The sequence below is a fragment of the Schistocerca nitens genome, chromosome 2 (genome assembly GCF_023898315.1).
Source record: "Schistocerca nitens isolate TAMUIC-IGC-003100 chromosome 2, iqSchNite1.1, whole genome shotgun sequence".
In the NCBI taxonomy this organism is placed as follows: domain Eukaryota; kingdom Metazoa; phylum Arthropoda; class Insecta; order Orthoptera; family Acrididae; genus Schistocerca; species Schistocerca nitens.
This window is the reverse complement of record NC_064615.1, coordinates 1,137,715,616-1,137,731,437: the sequence shown is the minus strand read 5'-3', so window position 1 is coordinate 1,137,731,437 and position 15,822 is coordinate 1,137,715,616.

Here is a 15,822-nt window from a genome sequence, read left to right as displayed (position 1 = left end):
ATCGCTCATCCGATGCATTATTCCTCCTTTACTGCATCCCTCGCTCCCTCACACTGACGAATTAACACACAATTTGCGTCCATATGGAATACTCTGGATTCCCTGCATTGTCCTTCTAAATCGAGATACGTTTCTACGGAAACGATAGGATTTTCTTTGGGGTTCCGAGTATCTCTTTTCCGATGCATTATTCCCCCTTTACTGCATTCCTCGCTCCCTCACATTGACGAATTAACACACAATTTGCGTCCATATGAAATACTCTGGATTCCCTGCATTGTCCTTCTAGATCGAGATACGTTTCTACGGAAACGATAGGATTTTCTTTGGGGTTCCGAGTATCTCTTTTCCGATGCATTATTCCTCCTTTACTGCATGCCTCGGTCCCTCACATTGACGAATAAAGACACAATTTGCGTCCATATGAAATACTCTGGACTCCCTGCATAGTCCTTCTAAATCGAGATACGTTTCTACGGAAACAATGGGATTTTCTTTGGGGTTCCGAGTATCTCTTTTCCGAAGCATTATTCCTCCTTCACTGCATCCCTCGCTCCCTCACATTGACGAATTAACACACAATTTGCGTCCATATGAAATACTCTGGATTCCCTGCATTGTCCTTCTAAATCGAGATACGTTTCTACGGAAACGAGAGTATTTTCTTTGGGGTTCCGAGTATCTCTTTTCCGATGCATTATTCCTCCTTTACTGCATCCCTCGCTCCCTCACATTGACGAATTAACACACAATTTGCGTCCATATGAAATACTCTGGATTCCCTGCATTGTCCTTCTAAATCGAGATACGTTTCTACCGAAACGATAGGATTTTCTTTGGGGTTCCGAGTATCCCTTTTCCGATGCATTGTTCCTCCTTTACTGCATCCCTCGCTCCCTCACATTGACGAATTAACGCACAATTTGCGTCCATATGAAATACTCTGGATTCCCTGCATTGCCCTTCTAAATCGAGATACGTTTCTATGGAACGATAGTTTTTCTTTGGGGTTGCGAGTATCTCTTTTCCGATGTATTATTCCTCCTTTACTGCATCCCTCGCTCCCTCACATTGACGAATTAACACACAAATTGCGTCCATAGGAAATACTCTGGGTTCCCTGCATTGTCCTTCTACATCGGGATTCGTTTCTACGGAAACGATAGGATATTCTTTGGGGTTCCGAGTATCTCTTTTCCGAAGCATTATTCCTCCTTCACTGCATCCCTCGCTCCCTCACATTGACGAATTAACACACAATTTGCGTCCATATGATATACTATGGATTCCCTGCATTGTCCTTCTAAATCGAGATACGTTTCTACGGAAACGATAGGATTTTCTTTGGGGTTCCGAGTATCTCTTTTCCAATGCATTATTCCTCCTTTACTGCATCCCTCGCTCCCTCACATTGACGAATTAACACACAATTTGCGTCCATATGAAATACTCTGGTTTCCCGGCATTGTCCGTCTAAATCGAGATTCGTTTCTACGGAAACGATAGGATATTCTTTGGGGTTCCGTGTATCGCTCATCCGATGCATTATTCCTCCTTTACTGCATCCCTCGCTCCCTCACACTGACGAATTAACACACAATTTGCGTCCATATGGAGTACTCTGGATTCCCTGCATTGTCCTTCTAAATCGAGATACGTTTCTACGGAAACGATAGGATTTTCTTTGGGGGTCCGAGTATCTCTTTTCCGATGCATTATTCCCCCTTTACTGCATTCCTCGCTCCCTCACATTGACGAATTAACACACAATTTGCGTCCATATGAAATACTCTGGATTCCCTGCATTGTCCTTCTAAATCGAGATACGTTTCTACGGAAACGAAAGGATTTTCTTTGGGGTTCCGAGTATCTCTTTTCCGATGCATTATTCCTCCTTTACTGCAATCCTCGGTCCCTCACATTGACGAATAAAGACACAATTTGCGTCCATATGAAATACTCTGGACTCCCTGCATAGTCCTTCTAAATCGAGATACGTTTCTACGGAAACAATAGGATTTTCTTTGGGGTTCCGAGTATCTCTTTTCCGAAGCATTATTCCTCCTTCACTGCATCCCTCGCTCCCTCACATTGACGAATTAACACACAATTTGCGTCCATATGAAATACTCTGGATTCCCTGCATTGTCCTTCTAAATCGAGATACGTTTCTACGGAAACGAGAGTATTTTCTTTGGGGTTCCTAGTATCTCTTTTCCGATGCATTATTCCTCCTTTACTGCATCCCTCGCTCCCTCACATTGACGAATTAACACACAATTTGCGTCCATATGAAATACTCTGGATTCCCTGCATTGTCCTTCTAAATCGAGATACGTTTCTACGGAAACGATAGGATTTTCTTTGGGGTTCCGAGTATCCCTTTTCCGATGCATTGTTCCTCCTTTACTGCATCCCTCGCTCCCTCACATTGACGAATTAACGCACAATTTGCGTCCATATGAAATACTCTGGATTCCCTGCATTGCCCTTCTAAATCGAGATACGTTTCTATGGAACGATAGTTTTTCTTTGGGGTTGCGAGTATCTCTTTTCCGATGCATTATTCCTCCTTTACTGCATCCCTCGCTCCCTCACATTGACGAATTAACACACAAATTGCGTCCATATGAAATACTCTGGGTTCCCTGCATTGTCCTTCTACATCGGGATTCGTTTCTACGGAAACGATAGGATTTTCTTTGGGGTTCCGAGTATCTCTATTCCGATGCATTATTCCTCCTTTACTGCATCCCTCGCTCCCTCACATTGACGAATTAACACACAATTTGCGTCCATATGAAATACTCTGGATTCCCTGCATTGTCCTTCTAAATCGAGGTACGTTTCTACGGAAACGATAGGATTTTCTTTGGGGTTCCGAGTATCTCCTTTCCGATGCATTATTCCTCCTTTACTGCATCCCTCGTTCCCTCACATTGACGAATTAACACATAATTCGCGTCCATATGAAATACTCTGGATTCCCTGCATTGTCCTTCTAAATCGGGATTCGTTTCTACGGAAACGATAGGATTTTCTTTGGGGTTCCGAGTATCTATTTTCCGATGCATTATTCCTCCTTTACTGCATTACTCGCGACCTCACATTGCCGAATTAACACACAAATTGCGTCCATATGAAATACTCCGGGTTCCCTGCATTATCTTTCTAAAACGAGATACGTTTCTACGGAAACGATAGGATTTTCTTTTGGGAGTCGAGTATCTCTTTTCCGATGCATTATTCCTCCTTTACTGCATGCCTCGCTCCCTCACATTGACGAATTAACACACAATTTGCGTCCATATGAAATACTCTGGATTCCCTGCATTGTCCTTCTAAATCGAGATACGTTTCTATGGAAACGATAGGATTTTCTTTGGGGTTCCGAGTATGTCTTTTCCGATGCATTATTCCTCCTTTACTGCATCCCTCGCTCCCTCACATTGACGAATTAACACACAATTTGTGTCCATATGAAATACTCAGGATTCCCAGCATTGTCCTTCTAAATCGAGATACGTTTCTACGGAAACGATAGGATTTTCTTTGGGGTTCCGAGTATCTCTTTTCCGATGCATTATTCCTCCTTTACTGCAACCCTCGCTCCCTCACATTGACGAATTAACACACAATTCGCGTCTGTATGAAATACTCTGGATTCCTTGCATTGTCCTTCTAAATCGAGATACGTTTCTACGGAAACGATAGGATTTTCTTTAGGGTTCCGAGTATCTCTTTTCCGATGCATTATTCCTCCTTTACTGCATCCCTCGCTCCCTCACATTGCCGAATTAACACACAATTTGCGTCCATATTAAATACTCTGGGTTCCCTGCATTATCTTTCTAAATCGAGATACGTTTCTACGGAAACGATAGGATTTTCTTTGGGGTTCCGAGTATCTCTTTTCCAATGCATTATTCCTCCTTTACTGCATTTCTCGCTCCCTCACATTGACGAATTAACACACAATTTGCGTCCATATGAAATACTCTGGATTCCCTGCATTGTCCGTCTAAATCGAGATTCGTTTCTACGGAAACGATAGGATATTCTTTGGGGTTCCGTGTATCGCTCATCCGATGCATTATTCCTCCTTTACTGCATCCCTCGCTCCCTCACACTGACGAATTAACACACAATTTGCGTCCATATGGAATACTCTGGATTCCCTGCATTGTCCTTCTAAATCGAGATACGTTTCTACGGAAACGATAGGATTTTCTTTGGGGTTCCGAGTATCTCTTTTCCGATGCATTATTCCCCCTTTACTGCATTCCTCGCTCCCTCACATTGACGAATTAACACACAATTTGCGTCCATATGAAATACTCTGGATTCCCTGCATTGTCCTTCTAAATCGAGATACGTTTCTACGGAAACGAGAGTATTTTCTTTGGGGTTCCGAGTATCTCTTTTCCGATGCATTATTCCTCCTTTACTGCATCCCTCGCTCCCTCACATTGACGAATTAACACACAATTTGCGTCCATATGAAATACTCTGGATTCCCTGCATTGTCCTTCTAAATCGAGATACGTTTCTACCGAAACGATAGGATTTTCTTTGGGGTTCCGAGTATCCCTTTTCCGATGCATTGTTCCTCCTTTACTGCATCCCTCGCTCCCTCACATTGACGAATTAACGCACAATTTGCGTCCATATGAAATACTCTGGATTCCCTGCATTGCCCTTCTAAATCGAGATACGTTTCTATGGAACGATAGTTTTTCTTTGGGGTTGCGAGTATCTCTTTTCCGATGCATTATTCCTCCTTTACTGCATCCCTCGCTCCCTCACATTGACGAATTAACACACAAATTGCGTCCATAGGAAATACTCTGGGTTCCCTGCATTGTCCTTCTACATCGGGATTCGTTTCTACGGAAACGATAGGATTTTCTTTGGGGTTCCGAGTATCTCTTTTCCGAAGCATTATTCCTCCTTCACTGCATCCCTCGCTCCCTCACATTGACGAATTAACACACAATTTGCGTCCATATGAAATACTCTGGATTCCCTGCATTGTCCTTCTAAATCGAGATACGTTTCTACGGAAACGAGAGTATTTTCTTTGGGGTTCCGAGTATCTCTTTTCCGATGCATTATTCCTCCTTTACTGCATCCCTCGCTCCCTCACATTGACGAATTAACACACAATTTGCGTCCATATGAAATACTCTGGATTCCCTGCATTGTCCTTCTAAATCGAGATACGTTTCTACGGAAACGATAGGATTTTCTTTGGGGTTCCGAGTATCCCTTTTCCGATGCATTGTTCCTCCTTTACTGCATCCCTCGCTCCCTCACATTGACGAATTAACGCACAATTTGCGTCCATATGAAATACTCTGGATTCCCTGCATTGCCCTTCTAATTCGAGATACGTTTCTATGGAACGATAGTTTTTCTTTGGGGTTGCGAGTATCTCTTTTCCGATGCATTATTCCTCCTTTACTGCATCCCTCGCTCCCTCACATTGACGAATTAACACACAAATTGCGTCCATATGAAATACTCTGGGTTCCCTGCATTGTCCTTCTACATCGGGATTCGTTTCTACGGAAACGATAGGATTTTCTTTGGGGTTCCGAGTATCTCTATTCCGATGCATTATTCCTCCTTTACTGCATCCCTCGCTCCCTCACATTGACGAATTAACACACAATTTGCGTCCATATGAAATACTCTGGATTCCCTGCATTGTCCTTCTAAATCGAGGTACGTTTCTACGGAAACGATAGGATTTTCTTTGGGGTTCCGAGTATCTCCTTTCCGATGCATTATTCCTCCTTTACTGCATCCCTCGTTCCCTCACATTGACGAATTAACACACAATTCGCGTCCATATGAAATACTCTGGATTCCCTGCATTGTCCTTCTAAATCGGGATTCGTTTCTACGGAAACGATAGGATTTTCTTTGGGGTTCCGAGTATCTCTTTTCCGATGCATTATTCCTCCTTTACTGCATCCCTCGCTCCCCCACATTGCCGAATTAACACACAAATTGCGTCCATATGAAATACTCCGGGTTCCCTGCATTATCTTTCTAAAACGAGATACGTTTCTACGGAAACGATAGGATTTTCTTTTGGGAGTCGAGTATCTCTTTTCCGATGCATTATTCCTCCTTTACTGCATCCCTCGCTCCCTCACATTGACGAATTAACACACAATTTGCGTCCATATGAAATACTCTGGATTCCCTGCATTGTCCTTCTAAATCGAGATACGTTTCTATGGAAACGATAGGATTTTCTTTGGGGTTCCGAGTATGTCTTTTCCGATGCATTCTTCCTCCTTGACTGCATCCCTCGCTCCCTCACATTGACGAATTAACACACAATTTGTTTCCATATGGAATACTCTGGATTCCCTGCATTGTCCTTCTAAATCGAGATACGTTTCTACGGAAACGATAGGATTTTCTTTGGGGTTCCGAGTATCTCTTTTCCGATGCATTATTCCTCCTTTACTGCATCCCTCGCTCCCTCACATTGACGAATTAACACACAATTTGCGTCCGTATGAAATACTCTGGATTCCTTGCATTGTCCTTCTAAATCGAGATACGTTTCTACGGAAACGATAGGATTTTCTTTGGGGTTCCGAGTATCTCTTTTCCGATGCATTATTCCTCCTTTACTGCATCCCTCGCTCCCTCACATTGCCGAATTAACACACAATTTGCGTCCATATTAAATACTCTGGGTTCCCTGCATTATCTTTCTAAATCGAGATACGTTTCTACGGAAACGATAGGATTTTCTTTGGGGTTCCGAGTATCTCTTTTCCAATGCATTCTTCCTCCTTTACTGCATTTCTCGCTCCCTCACATTGACGAAGTAACACACAATTTGCGTCCATATGAAATTCTCTGGATTCCCTGCATTGTCCGTCTAAACCGAGATTCGTTTCTACGGAAACGATAGGATATTCTTTGGGGTTCCGTGTATCGCTCATCCGATGCATTATTCCTCCTTTACTGCATCCCTCGCTCCCTCACACTGACGAATTAACACACAATTTGCGTCCATATGGAATACTCTGGATTCCCTGCATTGTCCTTCTAAATCGAGATACGTTTCTACGGAAACGATAGGATTTTCTTTGGGGTTCCGAGTATCTCTTTTCCGATGCATTATTCCCCCTTTACTGCATTCCTCGCTCCCTCACATTGACGAATTAACACACAATTTGCGTCCATATGAAATACTCTGGATTCCCTGCATTGTCCTTCTAAATCGAGATACGTTTCTACGGAAACGAAAGGATTTTCTTTGGGGTTCCGAGTATCTCTTTTCCGATGCATTATTCCTCCTTTACTGCATGCCTCGGTCCCTCACATTGACGAATAAAGACACAATTTGCGTCCATATGAAATACTCTGGACTCCCTGCATAGTCCTTCTAAATCGAGATACGTTTCTACGGAAACAATAGGATTTTCTTTGGGGTTCCGAGTATCTCTTTTCCGAAGCATTATTCCTCCTTCACTGCATCCCTCGCTCCCTCACATTGACGAATTAACACACAATTTGCGTCCATATGAAATACTCTGGATTCCCTGCATTGTCCTTCTAAATCGAGAAACGTTTCTACGGAAACGAGAGTATTTTCTTTGGGGTTCCGAGTATCTCTTTTCCGATGCATTATTCCTCCTTTACTGCATCCCTCGCTCCCTCACATTGACGAATTAACACACAATTTGCGTCCATATGAAATACTCTGGATTCCCTGCATTGTCCTTCTAAATCGAGATACGTTTCTACCGAAACGATAGGATTTTCTTTGGGGTTCCGAGTATCCCTTTTCCGATGCATTGTTCCTCCTTTACTGCATCCCTCGCTCCCTCACATTGACGAATTAACGCACAATTTGCGTCCATATGAAATACTCTGGATTCCCTGCATTGCCCTTCTAAATCGAGATACGTTTCTATGGAACGATAGTTTTTCTTTGGGGTTGCGAGTATCTCTTTTCCGATGCATTATTCCTCCTTTACTGCATCCCTCGCTCCCTCACATTGACGAATTAACACACAAATTGCGTCCATAGGAAATACTCTGGGTTCCATGCATTGTCCTTCTACATCGGGATTCGTTTCTACGGAAACGATAGGATTTTCTTTGGGGTTCCGAGTATCTCTATTCCGATGCATTATTCCTCCTTTACTGCATCCCTCGCTCCCTCACATTGACGAATTAACACACAATTTGCGTCCATATGAAATACTCTGGATTTCCTGCATTGTCCTTCTAAAACGAGATACGTTTCTACGGAAACGATAGGATTTTCTTAGGGGTTCCGAGTATCTCTTTTCTGATGCATTATTCCTCCTTTACTGCATATCTCGCTCCCTCACATTGACAAATTAACACAAAATTTGCGTCCATATGAAATTCTCTGGATTCCCTGCATTGTCCTTCTCAATCGGGATTCGTTTCTACGGAAACGAAAGGATTTTCTTTGGGGTTCCGAGTATCTCTTTTCCGATGCATTATTCCTCCTTTACTGCATCCCTCGCTCCCTCACATTGCCGAATTAACACACAATTTGCGTCCATATGAAATATTCTGGATTCCCAGCATTGTCCTTCTAAATCAAGATATGTTTCTACGGAAACGATAGGATTTTCTTTGGGGTTCCGAGTATCTCTTTTCCGATGCATTATTCCTCCTTTACTGCATCCCTCGCTCCCTCACATTGACGAATTATCACACAATTTGCGTCCATATGAAATACTCTGGATTCCCTGCATTGTCCTTGTAAATCGAGATACGATTCTACGGAAACGATAGGATTTTCTTTGGGGTTCTGATTATCTCTTTTCCGATGCATTATTCCTCCTTTACTGCATCCCTCGGTCCCTCACATTGCCGATTTAACACACAATTTGCGTCCATATGAAATACTCTGGGTTCCCTGCATTATCTTTCTAAAACGAGATACGTTTCTACGGAAACGATAGGATTTTCTTTTGGGAGTCGAGTATCTCTATTCCGATGCATTATTCCTCCTTTACTGCATCTATTCCTCCTTTACTGCATCCCTCGCTCCCTCACATTGACGAATTAACACACAATTTGCGTCCATATGAAATACTTCGGATTCCCTGCATTGTCCGTCTATATCGAGATACGTTTCTACGGAAACGATAGGAATTTCTTTAGGGTTCCGAGTATCTCTTTTCCGATGCATTGTTCATCCTTTACTGCATCACTCGCTCCCTCACATTGACGAATTAACACACAATTTGCGTCCATATGAAATACTCTGGATTCCCTGCATTGTCCTTCTAAATCGAGATACGTTTCTACAGAAACGATAGGATTTTCTTTGGGGTTCCGTGTATCTCTTTTCCGATGCATTATTCCTCCTTTACTGCATCCCTCGCTCCCTCACATTGACGAATTAACACACAATTTGCGTCCATATGAAATACTCTGGATTCCCTGCATTGTCCTTCTAAATCGAGATACGTTTCTACGGAAACGACAGGATTTTCTTAGGGGTTCCGAGTATCTCTTTTCTCATGCATTATTCCTCCTTTACTGCATCTCTCGCTAACTCACATTGACGAATTAACACACAATTTGCGTCCATATGAAATACTCTGGATTACCTGCATTGTCCTTCTAAATCGAGATACGTTTCTACGGAAACGATAGGATTTTCTTTGGAGTTCCCAGTATCTCTTTTCCGATGCATTATTCCTCCTTTACTGCATCCCTCGTTCCCTCACATTGACGAATTAACACACAATTTGCGTCCATATGAAATACTCTGGATTCCCTGCATTGTCCTTCTAAATCGGGATTCGTTTCTACGGAAACGATAGGATTTTCTTTGGGGTTCCGAGTGTCTCTTTTCCGATGCAATATTCCTCATTTACTGCATCCCTCGCTCCCTCACATTGCCGAATTAACACACAAATTGCGTCCATATGAAATACTCCGGGTTCTTTGCATTATCTTTCTAAAACGAGATACGTTTCTACGGAAACGATAGGATTTTCTTTTGGGAGTCGAGTATCTCTTTTCCGATGCATTATTCCTCCTTTACTGCATCCCTCGCTCCCTCACATTGACGAATTAACACACAATTTGCGTCCATATGAAATACTCTGGATTCCCTGCATCGTCCTTCTAAATCGAGATACGTTTCTACGGAAACGATAGGATTTTCTTTGGGGTTCTGATTATCTCTTTTCCGATGCATTATTCCTCCTTTACTGCATCCCTCGGTCCCTCACATTGCCGATTTAACACACAATTTGCGTCCATATGAAATACTCTGGGTTCCCTGCATTATCTTTCTAAAACGAGATACGTTTCTACGGAAACGATAGGATTTTCTTTTGGGAGTCGAGTATCTCTATTCCGATGCATTATTCCTCCTTTACTGCATCTATTCCTCCTTTACTGCATCCCTCGCTCCCTCACATTGACGAATTAACACACAATTTGCGTCCATATGAAATACTATGGATTCCCTGCATTGTCCGTCTATATCGAGATACGTTTCTACGGAAACGATAGGATTTTCTTTAGGGTTCCGAGTATCTCTTTTCCGATGCATTGTTCATCCTTTACTGCATCACTCGCTCCCTCACATTGACGAATTAACACACAATTTGCGTCCATATGAAATACTCTGGATTCCCTGCATTGTCCTTCTAAATCGAGATACGTTTCTACAGAAACGATAGGATTTTCTTTGGGGTTCCGAGTATCTCTTTTCCGATGCATTATTTCTCCTTTACTGCATCCCTCGCTCCCTCACATTGACGAATTAACACACAATTTGCGTCCATATGAAATACTCTGGATTCCCTGCATTGTCCTTCTAAATCGAGATACGTTTCTACGGAAACGACAGGATTTTCTTTGGGGTTCCGAGTATCTCTTTTCTCATGCATTATTCCTCCTTTACTGCATCTCTCGCTAACTCACATTGACGAATTAACACACAATTTGCGTCCATATGAAATACTCTGGATTACCTGCATTGTCCTCCTAAATCGAGATACGTTTCTACGGAAACGATAGGATTTTCTTTGGGGTTCCCAGTATCTCTATTCCGATGCATTATTCCTCCTTTACTGTATCCCTCGTTCCCTCACATTGACGAATTAACACACAATTTGCGTCCATATGAAATACTCTGGATTCCCTGCACTGTCCTTCTAAATCGGGATTCGTTTCTACGGAAACGATAGGATTTTCTTTGGGGTTCCGAGTATCTCTTTTCCGATGCAATATTCCTCCTTTACTGCATCCTTCGCTCCCTCACATTGACGAATTAACACACAACTTGCGTCCATACGAAATACTCTGTATTCCCTGCATTGTCCTTCTAAATCGAGATACGTTTCTACGGAAACGACAGGATTTTCTTTGGGGTTCCGAGTATCTCTTTTCTCATGCATTATTCCTCCTTTACTGCATCTCTCGCTAACTCACATTGACGAATTAACACACAATTTGCGTCCATATGAAATACTCTGGATTACCTGCATTGTCCTCCTAAATCGAGATACGTTTCTACGGAAACGATAGGATTTTGTTTGGGGTTCCGAGTATCTCTTTTCCGATGCATTATTCCTCCTTTACTGCATCCCTCGCTCCCTCACATTGACGAATTAACACACAATTTGCGTCCATATTAAATACTCTGGGTTCCCAGCACTATCTTTCTAAAACGAGATACGTTTCTACCGAAACGATAGGATTTTCTTTTGGGAGTCGAGTATCTCTTTTCCGATGCATTATTCCTCCTTTACTGCATCCCTCGCTCCCTCACATAGACGAATTAACACACAATTTGGTCCATATGATATACTATGGATTCCCTGCATTGTCCTTCTAAATCGAGATACGTTTCTACGGAAACGATAGGTTTTTCTTTGGGGTTCCGAGTATCTCTTTTCCAATGCATTTTTCCTCCTTTACTGCATTTCTCGCTCCCTCACATTGACGAATTAGCACACAATTTGCGTCCATATGAAATACTCTGGATTCCCTGCATTGTCCTTCTAAATCGAGATACGTTTCTACGGAAACGAAAGTATTTTCTTTGGGGTTCCGAGTATCTCTTTTCCGATGCATTATTCCTCCTTTACTGCATCCCTCGCTCCCTCACATTGCCGAATTAAGACACAATTTGCGTCCATATGAAACACTCTTGATTCCCAGCATTGTCCTTCTAAATCAAGATATGTTTCTACGTAAAACGATAGGATTTTCTTTGGGGTTCCGAGTATCTCTTTTCCGATGCATTATTCCTCCTTTACTGCATCCCTCGCTCCCTCACATTGACGAATTATCACACAATTTGCGTCCATATGAAATACTCTGGATTCGCTGCATTGTCCTTGTAAATCGAGATACGATTCTACGGAAACGATAGGATTTTCTTTGGGGTTCCGCGTATCTCTTTTCCGATGCATTATTCCTCCTTTACTGCATTCCTCGCTTCCTCACATTGACGAATTAACACACAAGTTGCGTCCATATGAAATACTCTGGATTCCCTGCATTGTCCTTCTAAATCGAGATACGTTTCTACGGAAACGATAGGATTTTCTTTGGGGTTCCGAGTATCTCTTTTCCGATGCATTATTCCTCCTTTACTGCATCCTTCGCTCCCTCACATTGACGAATTAACACACAACTTGCGTCCATACGAAATACTCTGTATTCCCTGCATTGTCCTTCTAAATCGAGATACGTTTCTACGGAAACGATAGGATTTTGTTTGGGGTTCCGAGTATCTCTTTTCCGATGCATTATTCCTCCTTTACTGCATCCCTCGCTCCCTCACATTGACGAATTAACACACAATTTGCGTCCGTATGAAATACTCTGGATTCCCTGCATTGTCCTTCTAAATCGAGATACGTTTCTACGGAAACGATAGGATTTTCTTTGGGGTTCCGAGTATCTCTTTTCCGATGCATTATTCCTCCTTTACTGCATCCCTCGCTCCCTCACATTGACGAATTAATACACAATTTGCGTCCATATGAAATACTCTGGATTCCCTGCATTGTCCTTCTAAATCGAGATACGTTTCTACGGAAACGATAGGATTTTCTTTGGGGTTCCGAGTATCTCTTTTCCGATGCATTATTCCTCCTTTACTGCATCCCTTGCTCCCTCACATTGACGAATTAACACACAATTTGTGTCCATATGAAATACTCTGGATTTTTGCATTGTCCTTCTAAATCGAGATACGTTTCTACGGAAACGATAGGATTTTCTTTGGGGTTCCGAGTATCTCTTTTCCGATGCATTATTCCTCCTGTACTGCATCCCTCGCTCCCTCACATTGCCTAATTAACACACAATTTGCGTCTATATTAAATACTCTGGGTTCCCTGCATTATCTTTCTAAAACGAGATACGTTTCTACGGAAACGATAGGATTTTCTTTTGGGAGTCGAGTATCTCTTTTCCGATGCATTATTCCTTCTTTACTGCATCCCTCGCTCCCTCACATAGACGAATTAACACACAATTTGCGTCCATATGATATACTCTGGATTCCCTGCATTGTCCTTCTAAATCGAGATACGTTTCTACGGAAACGGTAGGATTTTCTTTGGGGTTCCGAGTATCTCTTTTCCAATGCATTATTCCTCCATTACTGCATTTCTCGCTCCCTCACATTGACGAATTAACACACAATTTGCGTCCATATGAAATACTCTGGATTCCCTGCATTGTCCTTCTAATTCGAGATACGTTTCTACGGAAACGATAGGATTTTCTTTGGGGTTCCGTGTATCGCTTATCCGATGCATTATTCCTCCTTTACTGCATCCCTCGCTCCCTCACATTGACGAATTAACAAACAATTTGCGTCCATATGGAATACTCTGGATTCCCTGCTTTGTCCTTCTAAATCGAGATACGTTTCTACGGAAACGATAGGATTTTCTTTGGGGTTCCGAGTATCTCTTTTCCGATGCATTATTCCCACTTTACTGCATACCTCCCTCCCTCACATTGACGAATTAACACACAATTTGCGTCCATATGAAATACTCTGGATTCCCTGCATTGTCCTTCTAAATCGAGATACGTTTCTACGGAAACGATAGGATTTTCTTTGGGGTTCCGAGTATCTCTTTTCCGATGCATTATTCCTCCTTTACTTCATCCCATGCTCCCTCACATTGACGAATTAAGACACAATTTGCGTCCATATACATACTCTGGATTCCCTGCATTCTCCATCTAAATCGAGATACATTTCTACGGAAACGATAGGATTTTCTTTGGGGGTTCCGAGTATCTCTTTTCCGAAGCATTTTTCCTCCTTCACTGCATCCCTCGCTCCCTCACATTGACGAATTAACACACACTTTGCGTCCATATGAAATACTCTGGATTCCCTGCATTGTCTTTCTAAATCGAGATACGTTTCTACGGAAACGAGAGTATTTTCTTTGGGGTTCCGAGTATCTCTTTTCCGATGCATTATTCCTCCTTTACTGCATCCCTCGCTCCCTCACATTGACGAATTAACACACAATTTGCGTCCATATGAAATACTCTGGATTCCCTGCATTGTCCTTCTAAATCGAGATACGTTTCTACGGAAACGATAGGATTTTCTTTGGGGTTCCGCGTATCCATGTTCCGATGCATTATTCCTCCTTTACTGCATCCCTCGCTCCCTCACATTGACGAATTAACGCACAATTTGCGTCCATATGAAATACTCTGGATTCCCTGCATTGTCCTTGTAAATCGAGATGCGTTTCTATGGAAACGATAGGATTTTCTTTGGGCTTCCGAGTATCTCTTTTCCGATGCATTATTCCTCCTTTACTGCATCCCTCGCTCCCACACATTGACGAATTAACACACAAATTGCGTCCATATGAAATACTCTGGGTTCCCTGCATCGTCCTTCTAAATCGGGATTCGTTTCTACGGAAACGATAGGATTTTCTTTGGGGTTCCGAGTATCTCTTTTCCGATGCATTATTCCTCCTTTACTGCATCCCTCGTTCCCTCACATTGACGAATTAAAACACAATTTGCGTCCATATGAAATACTCTGGATTCCCTGCATTGTCCTTCTAAATCGAGATACGTTTCTACTGAAACGATAGGATTTTCTTAGGGGTTCCAAGTATCTCTTTTCTGATGAATTATTCCTCCTTTACTGCATACCTCGCTCCCTCACATTGACAAATTAACACACAATTTGCGTCCATATGAAATTCTCTGGATTCCCTGCATTGTCCTTCTAAATCGGGATTCGTTTCTACGGAAACGATAGGATTTTCTTTGGGGTTCCGAGTATCTCTTTTCCGATGCATTATTCCTCCTTTACTGCATCCCTCGCTCCCTCACATTGACGAATTAACACACAACTTGCGTCCATATGAAATACTCTGGATTCCCTGCATTGTCCTTCTAAATCGAGATACGTTTCTACGGAAACGATAGGAATTTCTTTGGGGTTCCGAGTATCTCTCTTCCGATGCATTATTCCTCCTTTACTGCATCCCTCGTTCCCCCACATTGAAGAATTAACACACAATTTGCGTCTATATGAAATACTCTGGATTCCCTGCATTGTCCTTCTAAATCGAGATACGTTTTTACGGAAACGGTAGGATTTTCTTTGGGGTTCCGAGTATCTCTTTTCCGATGCATTATTCCTCCTTTACTGCATCCCTCGCTCCCTCACATTGACGAATTAACACACAATTTGCGTCCATATGAAATACTCTGGATTCCCTGCATTGTCCTTCTAAATCGAGATACGTTTCTACGGAAACGATAGGATTT